We start from the raw sequence: 12,890 nt of genomic DNA, 5'->3' as shown, positions 1-12,890 counted from the left end.
GAATTCATTCAGTAAACATTTGCTGAGCAGCTTTAAGGCACGTTTGGGATTTAGAAAATGTGTTTTCTGCTTAGGAATAATTCGAGGTATTCTCAAAGCCTGATTTTTAAAAGAGATAAGTACAATAAAGTGTGGTAAATGTTGCCAAGTAGCTATGCTCAAAATAGAGGATGACGAGGAGGGTACAATCAATTCTCATTGAAGATCAGGGCTGGGCAGTCAGCAGAGCCTTCGCCAAGGTGGTGGCCTTGAGCTTATGTCACGTGGTGTGAACCAGATGGAGGAGGGAGAGAAGGCACTTCTAAGCAGAAGCTTGAGGTACAAAAGAAGTGGAGGTCAGGGTAGCTGTCGGTGTAACAAGAGCGACCAGAGTGACAGAGTATTTGCAGATGGCCCTATGACTTGATTGGTAAGTGTGGACAGGAGAGGTCTTGCGTTCTGTTTCATTTCTGTGGGGGCCCATCGTCTGGTTTATTTCAGTTTCCAGTTCTAGATGAGGCCGTCAGCCTGAGTTATTGTTCTGTCTATGCTGTCAACTGCCTAAGAGGAAGACAGTAGTTTTTTGTGTTTTTTTTTAATTTTTGTTTTTCTTTTTACTCCCCATCTGCTCTAATGATCCAGGTGTATTGCCAGCAGCAAGGTCCTACTTCCTAAGATTTTAATGTAACACTGAGTAGTGGGGTTTAGTTAAGGAAGGAAAGTAGGTTTCTAGATTTGCCATTTATTTTCGCGACAGCTGGAAAGGCAAATTGGCACCTATGGTAATTGAGAATGGAGATGTCAGCATGTTTAGGAAATGGCCAAAGCCCTCCTGCAGCACCACTGACCTCTGTCACTGCCCTGGTCCCCTGCTGCCAGCCTGCTGTGTCCACAGCAGTGGAGGACACAGACTTGGGGCCATATGGCTCTCAGCCAGTGGGCAGACAACAGAGGCTCAAACACCACCAAGGCCCAGGGAGCAGAAACCCTGCGACACATGGAAGGACCCAGAGTGGGTGCCAGGGACAGCGGGTGGCATGTGCAGAAGCAGGAATGAGGTAGAATCTGAGTTCTCCTGCAGGTCAGGAGACTTGCAGCTTGACATGAGGGCTGCTCTGTCACTAGCTTGCACAGGCCATCAGTGTACACGCCCTGGGCCTGACTGCCACCCCCTCGATGGAGAGGGTTGGGAGGGGAAGGGCCCCTGGACCCCGGGCTCCTGAGCATGGGAGGAAGCAGCCTGCTGCACTCTCAGGCTCCATTTGCTGATCTCTGAAGCTAGAGGCAAAAGGACTTTGTCTCACTTGTATGGGACAGCGCCCTTAGGTCCTGAGTTACTATTTAACCAGAGTTGCAAATAAGAGTTATCTGTCTCTGGCAAGGACATTGGGGCAAGTGGCTTTCTGTACCACTGCCCTCGGTATTAGTGTTTATTCTCATTGGCAAAGGAGTGAGATAGGATCTTCACTTTTCACCCGTCCCTTTAAGTTCTCTGTTGATGGAGGTGACTGACTTTTTAAAAATACGACTCAAGAGGGTGTGGGTCTTCATGATACACTTGGAGAAAGTAGCAGCCAGGGAGGGCTGGATTCAAATTGGGCTCCTCTGCTGATGAACTATGCTGCTTAGGAAGGCACCTTCACCATGTCACAGCTCAGTTTCCCCACCAGTACCGGTGACCAGCCCTGCTTGCTGGGTCATGTGGACTGAAGGACACAGCACAGTACAAGCTGCTATGCTGGCTGGTTTGCTTGGAATCTGAGTGTGAGTTTCAGTCCTCAGTGGTCTAGAGATGCATCTGTGGTCAGAAGGCTTCGGTTCAAGACCATTTCAGTGTCAGAGCTGGGGCCAGCTAAGGAACTCATGTCAACCTTTCATCAGCCAGAAAAGGAAACTGCAGCCAGGAACACCCCACCCTGCAGGGCCCCTGTGGCTGCCACACCTATCCTCAGACCCACACAAACACCGCAGAAGAGAGAGCCCCAGTGTCCTCAGGTTTCCCGGTCCTATTCTCGGCACCCACCCTCCCTCCACCTGAGTTGGCACTTGATTTCCCAGCTTCAGTTGTCTTGCCTTTTGGACTCGATCCTTGCCAGTCGCTTGCCATGGCCTTGAATTTACTCCAAAGACTCTGATCTCACACCCAGCACATCAGTTCTGTCTCTGGGGCACACGCCTCTCTTTTCATTGGGGCCGGGAGTGTGTAGTGTGCTTCAGAAGGATGGTCTCCTCTCTTTTGGGTGCTGTGTTGGTTTCTGGGTTTGCATTTCTCTCTCGCTCTCTTTGGTTTTTTGGGTTTTTTTTTTTTAGTTGCGGGGTGCAGTCTTTAAGGATTTCTTTGGGTGAACAGGCCATATCCCTGCTTCATCAAGCATTAAGAATCCGTAGGAGGAAAAGTTACGCACTTAAAGTGACATGAAGAAAGCAAAAGGGCTCTCTGCTTCTCCTTCAGAGGGTGGAGGGAAAATCCTGAGCAAGCCCCTGGCTCTGGTGACTGAATCCACCTCTTCTAGATGCCATGAGGTATCCTGAAACATTCATCTCCCTACTCTGAGCCTTTGTTTTTTTTTCTGTAAAGTGGGGGCAATAATGATTCCATTCTTTGCAACTTCATCAGATTGCTCTCTGGATCAGATGTGGAAATACTTGGTAAGCTTGGTAAGCCCCTTGCCCTTGACAGAGGGCTGCCCTGTTAGTTCTCAGCCTCATTCTGGGCTGAGGTCTGTGGTCCTCCATTGGGTCAGCTCCCTGTAGAACCCCAACCCCATTTCCAGACTGGAAGAACAGCAACCATGACTTCCATCTTCTCCCTCTCCTCAGGCTCTTCTCCCAGAGTGTGCCTTGTGCTGATAAGGAAGCTCAAGGGATTCTCAAGGGTTACTTTGCTGGGAGTCTCCAGGTGGGAGCTCACATGGTAAAGATGCCTAAACTGAGGACTCTGATTCCCATCACCCTCAGAGGTAGCAGTGTTATTGTCCAGGGACACATGTGGGGCTTCATGAGTGACCCTGTATTCCTGGTAGGCAGGAAAAAAGCATCATAAAGGGCAGCCTTTGCTGATTGGATAGTAACCCAGCCACCAGTGGCATCTGCCCAAAGCATTTACATTCATCATAAACAAGTCAGGAGAACTGTTCACAAACTTTTCTCAGAGGAGCAACACTGGTCTGGAAATATTTACTAGTACATCCATTTGGTTATTTGTTCAGGTATTTGTGTATTTCTTCAACTATGCCATCTTTATGAAGCACTTATTATATGCTGAGTCCTACATACCCTGTGTCTTGTATTAGTCAAGAGAAGTTTATATAGTGCTGTGATAACAAACAATCCCAAAATCTCAATGGTTGGAAGCAACACAAGTTTATTTCTTACTGATGTTACATTCTCAGTACAACTCTTTGGGGAAGGAGCTGCTCGTGTTGCCAACCTGATGGGTACCCTACCTTCTTCTGACACCACGATTTCAGCATGAGTCCTTAGGGTTCACTGCAGCAGGGGAAGAAGACATGAACTGTGCATCAGCTTCTAAGTGATTCTGTCTGGAATTAACACGTACCACTTCTGTCCATGTTTCATTGGGCAGAGGTCACCATATTGCCACACCTAACTTCATAGGGAGAGAAGTGTAATCCTTCCCTAGGTCTTAAAGAGAGGAAATATGGAAATAAAATGAATGAAGATGGCTGAATATAAGGATGTGCACTTATCTTTTCCAGAGAGAACTCCAAAACTGCAACTCGCTGTTCATTTCTACCACATTGCTAACTCCTACCACAACTGTAGACATCGTTATTATTCTGATTATTCATACGATGAAACTGAGGGTAAAAAGGGTTAAGGACCTCCTCCACGTTTGCACAGCAAGTAAGAAGGAGATGTGGAATTTGAACTCGGGACAATCTGGCTACAAAGCCTTTGACAGTTCCTTTCTATCTCTCAGTCATATACATGAAATGGCTCTGTGACTAGGTAGAAAATGTCAGCCGATTGGCCAAAGAAGGAAGGGTCACGTTCTCTGTCATTTTAGAGGAGGGAGAGGTCACTTCCAGTTGGGGAAATTCAGTAAGCCTTCGCTAAGGAGGTGGCTTCTGCCTCCAGGTTTGAAGGAATGGGCCGAATTTCGACCTTCAGAAATGTTCATTCTTTCAATCAGTTATTCATTCTGTGTGTTATACTCACATCTGGCGAATCTTTATAAAATTCATTTAGTTCACACTCTTAGCTTAGTTCACTCTCTTCCTTCACAAGAGGAGTCCCAGAGTGATGGGGGTGGAAGGGAAGTAGTTCTGAACTGGCTTTGAGGAACTTCCCTGGAACAAGCCTTGGGGAGAGATCTGATATAGCGGGTCAATTAAGAACTGAATTTTATTGCAGATTTATTGCAGCTTTCCTTCCTTCTTCCCTCCCTACCCACCCCCCCTTCCTTCTTCCTCCTACCCTCTCTCTGCCTTAGTCCTTAGTGCCTGCTCTCTGCCTGGGCAGGGCTCAGGGCTGGGGCAGGGGTGGGGGGCTAGGGGGAGCTAACTCCGACACAGTTTTTGGCCCCCTGGGAGTCTCTGTGTTTAATGATGGGAGGGATAAGTTTGCATGGCTCCAGGGTCCCAGTGTTTGCCTAGAAACTCAAGAAGAAGCCCCGGTGTGGGGCCCAGTGACCCCACTGAGGGGTGTGGGTAACTGGAGTAAAAGAAAACAAGCCAGTGGAACAGAGCAAGGGGAGAAGTTGGAGGGCAGTGGAGGGGGAAGTCCCAGGCCGCTGCTCAGAGGCACTGAGTGAGTCAGGGCAGAGCGCTGCTCCCTGACTGGGGAGGGCAGCTGGGCCCTCAGGCTCACCCAGAGGCTGCTGCTGCACCTGGTCTTGCCCACAGCTGTGCTCCGGCCCGCGGCCCACGGCAGCAGCCCGCCTTTGTCAGCACAGCCAGAGGAGAGCTCCGCTGCTTCACTGAGTTTCTCCTGCCTACCACCGCCCACTCGGGGAAAGGCAGTTTCCAGGACAGAACTCTGCCTACATCAGGGATGGCCGGGTCAGCCATGGAGGAGAGACGCTGGGGGACCTCTTTGCACACACACAGAGGCTTGGCTGTACCAGGTTGCCTTCCAAGATTCACGGGCTGCCAGCAAAGCCCTTGAGTTTTCTCCTTGAGAAACTGAAGTTCATTCTTGGGTGCCCTGTAACTGCATCCTCATCGTTTCTACCTCCAGGTCTCTTTTCCCACCGTCAAAAACACCTCAGGCCTGGAAGAGTCTCAGAGGGTAGCCTGGCCAGTGGTTGCTAAACTGCTGATCTTCACCTGGGAAACTTTTGAAAACACATATGGCCAGGCTCTGCGCCTGGATGCTCTGACTCTGTAGGTCTGGGCCCGGTCCCCGTTCAGCTGCTGTTCTGTGTGTCCCACGCTCAGGGGCCCAGAGAGCACTGCCCCCGCCTGTGCTTGGCAACCAGTGTTTCCTTGTGAATTTATCGTTCTCATTAAGGGAATGGCTCTCCAGACCCGCTGAGAGGACCAACACTATTGTGCTCCCGAATGCCCAAATGCCTCCCAGCCAGGAGAGGGTTTCTGCCCTGGCTCAGTTCCTTGTCATCAGAAGAAGGAGCCCTTGCCTGGGATGGTTGCCTTGGGAAGCGTCCCCTGGGCAGTGCAGAGAGCTGGGCAGCCAGACGACCCTCACCAGGGTCCAGGTCTGCCAGGCTGAGGGGAGCGGCCGTGGAGAAGCACAGCTGAACTCTCACCCAGTCCCTTCCCCCTCTCATCAACACACCCCTCAGGCCACTGATGAGTGGGCTGTCTTCTGAAGGAATCGAGACCCTGGGCATGACTCTGGGGAAGCACTTGAATTTTCATTTCTAAATCCCAAGAAGTGCTTGGCAAAAGGATAACAGTGATTTTGTTCCATATGCCCAAGATGTACTCACGTGGGCTCTTGTGTGCTCCTTGTAACTGTCCTGGGAGGAGACGGGACAGGATTACTTCCCCCTCCCCCGCCCTCCCCACTCCCCCGGCAGACCAAGCCAAGCTCAGGAAGGGTGTGTAGCCATTAAGGCCTACGATGTACCTAAGGTGCCCTTAAATTGTTCAGAAAGAAATTGTGTGTGTATCTATATCTAAATGCATATAGATACACGCAGAGAACAGCTGATAAAATAAATGGGGTAAAATGTAGCAATACAGGTGTTACTGCACTAATTTTGTTTTCACACAATTTGGAAAATTTAAATTTGTATTCAGATAAAAGAATTTCTTCATAAAGGGAATGTGATTTATTCAGGGACACAGAAAAAGTTAAGAGTGAGACCCTGTCCACAGAAGGCCCATAGGTCACATCTCATCATCTTTTTATTTATATATTTCTTAGACTCAAATGCCAGGTCTTGAGTGAAACTTCCTGGGCCTCCTAGACATGATTGTGTACTTTTCCTACCACTTATGACAACGAGAGGACCGAATTATTTTTAACTTAATGCCTATTTCTCTCACTGGACTGGAAGCTCCATGAGGGCAGGTCTTGTTTGTGCTTTATCCCTAGGGTCTAGTGCAGTGACTGGAACAGAGGGGATGCCCAACTAATAATGTTCATTGACAGGATGAGTGAATGGACGCTTGAGTGCCACAGTTGTGCACAGGTGGACACACACAGACACACATAGGCTCGTGCTTTCTGTTCTTAGTTCCATTGCTCTGTGTCATAGGCAGGCTGGAGATGCCAGGATTTAGAGGGCAGCTGGCAGTGTGGCATCCTGCCTCTGGAAATGACATCTGGGAATGAATGACATCCTTTGGGAAGAGAGGAGGCGGCCCCTTCCCAGCCAGTGCCTCTCTGCCCTCCCCACCTCTTCCGGGGAAAGAGTGATGCTCTTGCAGCAGGTGGTGAAGGGATCCCAGAGACTGGCGACTGGGAGAGGGGGCAGGGATGCGGCCTGGAAATCCTGCCTTTCTGGAAACAAAAGAGCCCTTTAAAGTCACTTGATATCATGTTTTCTAGCACTGGGCCTCTGCCAAGCCCATTCTTCCCGTTGTGAAGGAGGAGGAACACCAGAGACCTGTGCTCTCTCCTCCTGATGCACAGCATGGGGAGAGGGGACCAGGGATGTGGGGCAGGCCCCAGGGACCCCAGGTGTGCCCATGAATGGTAGTTTTGATTTTCATTTTTGATATATCCACATCTTTCAACATTCATAAACTGTAAACATTTATGAGCTGAAGTCCTCCTCCCACCTCTGCCTTCCAGACATCCAGTGCTTCCCACAAATGTTTTTAGTTCTTATGAATCTTTCTATAGGTAGTCTGCACATAGCCAACCCACTCTCTCTATTTCCTGTAGTGGTGGGATTCCACATACACTACATCTTGCCTTTTTTGCTTAATAAAATATCTTGGTGCTTTATTCATCAGTTCAGTTCAGTTCAGTCACTCAGTTGTGTCTGACTCTTTGCGACCCCATGGACTGCAGCACACCAGGCCTCCCTGTCCCTCACCAACTCCCGAACTTTACTCAAACTCATGTCCACTGAGTTGGTGATGCTATCCAACCATCTCATCCTCATACAAATCCATAAAAGAGTATCTTTGGGCTTTTTCTTGCTGTGCTGTGCTTAGTTGCTCAGTCATGTCCAACTCTGTGACCCCATGGACTGTGACCCCATGGACTCTGTGACCCCATGGACTGTCTCCCACCAGGCCCCTCTGTTCATGGGAATTCTCCAGGCAAGAATAATGGAGTGGGTTGACATGCCCTCCTCTAGGGGATCTTCCTAGCCCAGGGATGCAACCCAGGTCTTCTGCAATGCAGGCTGATTCTTTACTGTCTGAGTCAACAGGGCTTTTTTTTGGCTACATAGTACTTGATAGTATCAGTGTCCTGGGGAGGGTGTCCCCCACTTCCCGACATATCTAAGGAGCCAAGCTCCAGCCTTCCCCTGCCATGCTGTGTACAAGTCTCTCTCACTTTGTTTCTGGACTGTCCTGGACAATGATATTTAGAGAAGGGAAAGCCTTACACCATGCTGTCCAGAATGGTGACCACTAACCTCATATGGTTTTTGAGCCCTTGACATATGGCTAGCTGAGTTGAGATGTGTTGTAAATGTCAAATACTCACTGAATCTTGAAGATAATCTAAAAATGTAAAATATCCTATGAATTATTTTTTATATGTGTTACAGACTGAAGCTGTAATTTTTGAATATATTGGTTAAATATTAAAATAAAATAAATTTAACTTGTAAAAAAATTTTTTAAGTGTGGTTACTAGATTTTTTAAATTACATATGTGACTCACATTCAATGGTCAGCATATTTCTCTAGGACTAGGCTTCCTTGGAGGCTTGGAGCCTCAGGAAGGAGCTGGGGATGGGAAGGAACTAATAGAACAGGAGTGGAGAAAGCAAAGGAATGGAAACAGATGGGCAGCAGTCTGTTCGAAGTTCCCAGGCTAGGGGTCAGGAGGACTGGGTCCCTGCCCATCTCAGTGACTTTCTGGAAAACCCCAGGAATGGCCTCCTCCCCACTGAGTCTAGGTTTGCTCCTGTGTGCAAGACAATGACTAGGATTGCAGAGAGCTGCCTCCAGGTGGGCAGGAATTCCTCTCTGCTTTGTTCTCTGCTATCTCCAGAGCTAGAATGGTGCCTGGCACAGTCCTGGTGTTTGCTGGGTGGCTGAATGAAAGTAGGAGGTGAAATACATAGAAAATTTGACTCTTCCTTTCTAGATTAGGTGTTCAATTCATCAAAATATCAGAAGTTGGAGGCCTCTAGAGATCATATGATGCCTCAGACTTTGAAGCCAAGACTTAGAGGGCATGAATGACAGAGATGGGACCACCTCCAATTTCTTCACTCCTACAACCAAAGAACTATCCAAAAAAAAAAAAATGCTGCTATGAATTAGCCTCTGCAATGGCTTCCTAGGTTAGGCAGTGGTGAAAAAAAGTCTACCAACCAATGCAGGAGACACAAAAGATGTGAATTCCATCCCTGGGTTGAAGATCTGCTGGAGGAGAAAATGGCAACCCATTCTGATATTCTTGCGTGGAGAATCCCATGGGCAGAGGAGCCTGGCAGGCTATGTATGGTCCATGGGGTCACCAAGAGTCAGACACAGTTGAGAGACTGAACAAGCACTTGGTAATATCTACTACCGATATAGCCTGGCCGTGGCAGCCCTCCTCCTTCCCCTCCACCTGTGTTCAGGGTATGAGAATGCATTTCCTGCTTCTGTTAGGCAGAAAGCCTGAGGAAGAATGGGATCAAGAGCAACCCACTCAGAATCAAGGGCTCAGTGTTTTCCAAGGCCTTTCAGTCAGAAGGGCCTGAATCCACAGGCAGAGGCCCTGTCATCTCCCCAGGCTCCCAGCCCTAGGCCACTGGCCCAGAGAAGCTGGAAGCCAGCCCTGGGCTGTGAGGAGCCAGCCGGCTGCCATCAATAGCGAGAGAGGGCGGCCTCCAAATCAGTCCTGCTAGGGTGGGAGGGCCGGGCGGGGCATGGAGGGGATTTTCCTGGATTATATTGAGAGAATGACAATGGGGAGGGAAAGGAGCCGGGTTCCCACAGAGTGTCCGGTCGCTCCTGGGGGGAGCTGTGGGAGCCGGGCCCGGCTGCCTTTTTCTCTCTGGGCAGCAGCACACACAGTTTTTAATAATTAAGTAACTTTAATTGTCCTGGGAAAGCAGAGCTCGCCTTGGGGCACGCCGCACAAACTCATAATTAATGTTACCAAGAGAGATTAGCAAAGGAGAACTGAGAAATGATTCACTTTTTAAAAAGCACCTCACTGTTAAGCCTTATTATCCTAAGTTTAGAACCTCATTTATCTGCTAGGAGGAAGAAAAAAAAAAAAGACCCAAGACCCAGAATGAATGCATATGAAATTAAAACTCCATGCCTTTGTAACCTGGTTTAAAAACATCAGATGGAAAAATGTTGCTATTTCTTGAGTCCATTCTGGTGACCGAAGCAAAATTTTAAGACAAAAGACTATAATTAATACATAATAATACATTAATAAGAACTCAAGCTTTTTACTCCTGCCACTGTTGCTTAGAAATTATTTCATTTAAGGATTTTTTTGGAATGACTTTTACTCTCTGACTTTCTTTGAGAGACATACCAAATTCTGTGTAATTTTCAATGACTGTTCTCATGAAATGATATTAGTGGAGTCTCTGTGATATTAGTGTTTAGTACACACTGGATGAGTTAATGAACGAGCAAGCACATTGATGCAAGACGGGAGGACCCCAAAGAGGAAATGGGGAAATATGGCAGCTGTGATACAGCTGGGGTGGGAAGGAGAGGGAGACAGAAGCCTTGAAAGTCAGGAGTGGCCGTGAGAGTGAGAACAAGGGTGAAGAGAAGCCAGAACCCCTGTGGCCCTTGTGCATAGTTAGTAATCCATAGATAGTGCATGATCAATGGCCCGGAACTAGTGAGGGTGTCTCCTCGACAGGTCCTCGTGTCTTCGCGGCACTGCCCTACTTTCTTCTTCCACTCAGAGAAGTCTCCTAGATGATGTGTCCCACCCTTTCCAAGCATCATCTTGGGGTTTTCTTCCATTTAGTTGATGAGCACTGATTTCCTACTAGGATCCAGGCACATTTTTACTCAGACACAGAGTAAAAGGCACCCTTTTACCCACCAGCTGGTGTGCTGTCAGGGACTGCAGCTTAACCTACCTTTCACATAGGGTTCCCTTCTCCTCTCTGCGCCTCCGAGTCCTCACTCACCAGTGTGAGCTTCCCTGAGGCTCTCTGGAGAGTGGACGGGAGACGGAGACATGACAGTAGGGGTTCCTGAAGCCCCTTTTCTGGAAACTGTGGATGAGTTTGCGTCTGGCTTCTCCTCAGCCTCCATTCTACCCTGGGGGGTGCTGTTCACGCCACACGCCCACCAGTCGGGGCTCAGACAGCCAGCCCCTCATCCCTCCCCCTAGAGCACAAGCAGAGACTTCCCCACGCGGCCACCTACAAGGGTGCTCAGGTCTTTCCCAAGACTCTGCTGTCCCCTGGACATCAGTTACCCCCATCCCCACACCTTCCGGCAGCTGCGGGAGTAAATAATGAGGTGGTAGCTGATTCACCTCAAGGTGCTGTTCTTCTCAAAGTCTCTCCATGTGGTCAGACCAAGAATGAAAGCTTTCAAGACATGAAGGGACAAAGCCGTTTGCTTCCTGGTAATGTCCGTCTGTGACCACAGGCAAATTGTGTCTGGGCTTTTGTTGCCTGAGGGAAAAGTGTGGAAAGGGCACCAAAGAGGCTCCCCAGGAGCTTTTCCTGAGCAGATAGGAACTGGGGCACCGAGTGCTGAGGTGGCAGAGGCTGGGAAAAGCCCTCAGACCTGTGGGAAGCTGTTGACAGTAATCCAAGTATTTCATTTCAGTTCTTAAGTACTGTGATCTAGTTCCTGGTCTTTTTCAGGAGGTGATACTCCATATAAAATTATTATCTTGGAGCTCAGGAAAAAGTACACACATTTTTGTTCATTTACTCATGTTCCGATCATCAATTATTATTTATTTAGCTTGTGTTTCCTGAGAACCTGTTATATGTTATAGATAATCAGGATCCCTGACTTCGAGTCTTGGGTGAAGTGTGATTTTTAGATTTTAAGTAGGTTGTACAGGCCTATGTTAAACAACCCAAGTTGCAAGAAAAATAGTAAAAAATAAGCCCTTTCCCTCTTATTCTTGTTACTCTGTCCCCTTGTTCCTCTCCTAGACACAACCATTGTTAGTTTCTTGTGCATCCTTCATAGATAGTCCATGCATAAGCTTATATATATAGTGTGTGTGTGTTTGCCTTCTATCAAAATGGTAGTATATCATGGACAGTTTATACATCTTGTTTCTTTGCTTATAAAACTGTATCAGAGAGATAGCTCCATATCAGATTACAGGGAGCCATGCCAGTCTTTCTAAATGGTGGATTAGCATTTTGTTTAACCTATATTTCATTTTTTAAAACTACTTCCCTACTGATGGATATTTGGGTGGTTTTCATTATTTTGCCTTTCACGTGTTTTCTAAACATACAAGTCTTAACTTTTATCTTGGAGTAATTAATCTTAGAGTAATCTTGGAATACAGTGGAAGTTTCTGGGGGACAGAATATTGAGAGATAACAGTGCTCTCTGAAGTCTGTATTAACTAGCTATTGGGGGCTTCCCTGGTGGCTCAGATGCTAAAGAATTCGCCTGTAATGCGGGAGACCTGGGTTCTATCCCTCGGTTGGGAAGATCCTCTGGAGAAAGGAATGGCAACCCACTTCAGTATTCTTGTCTGGAGAATCCCATGGACAGAGAAGCCTGGTGGGCTACAGTATATGGGGTCACAAAGAGTTGGATATGACTGAGCGACTAAGCACAGCTTTGGAGCAAGTGCCATTGCCTCCCTGGGTCTCAGTTTCACCATCTATCAAATGGGACAATGGGCTCTAGCTAGCATCTAGCATCCCTCCCAGCCTGTCTCCCCAAACTCCAGAAACAGCAAAGTGCCCCACAGAGGATCGGCTGGCTGGGGCCGTGTATAGGCTCCAAGGGGCTCAGTGACCTGGCGAGCCTCTCCTGTCGCTGATCTCAGAGACACAATATTGAACTTGGGCAAGTTGGGCCTTGTTCTCCCAGGGACCCAGTGTGATTCAGGGCCTGTAGCGTGGCTTCTCCATCAGCAAATGAGTTGCAAGACACCTTTCTTGGCAATGGGCTTAACGAGGGCTCTGGGAATGTCTGATTACTCATCTGTTTTGCAACAGCAGCAAAGTCACAGCAAGAAGAGGAGGCAGCTAGCTTGGCTTCCTTCCTGAATTAATGACTTAAGCGCTATGAATGACTAATCAGTTCAGCAAGGAGCGCAACTGGGTGGGTCGAGTTGGGGCTGTGGGTGGCAGCCAGGCAGATGGTGCAGATGGTGCCAGGAGGGCT

General features: G+C 48.2%; 1 long non-coding RNA gene across 1 annotated transcript in view; it reads left to right on the top strand.

The window, feature by feature from the left end:
- Nucleotides 1-270: 270 nt before the first annotated feature.
- LOC145524790 (uncharacterized) overlaps nt 271-12,890 on the top strand; it is a 77,528-nt gene continuing 64,908 nt past the window's right edge. Inside the window, exon 1 of the long non-coding RNA XR_014067846.1 lies at nt 271-409. This is a non-coding gene — a long non-coding RNA (uncharacterized LOC145524790). The remainder of the gene's footprint in view (nt 410-12,890) is intronic.

This window comes from Giraffa tippelskirchi, chromosome 2 (assembly GCF_054371585.1).
Source record: "Giraffa tippelskirchi isolate mGirTip1 chromosome 2, T2T-mGirTip1v1.2.pri, whole genome shotgun sequence".
NCBI classification, from domain to species: Eukaryota; Metazoa; Chordata; class Mammalia; order Artiodactyla; family Giraffidae; genus Giraffa; species Giraffa tippelskirchi.
Note: the sequence above shows the minus strand (reverse complement) of the source record. Positions and strands in the feature narration are given on the sequence as shown.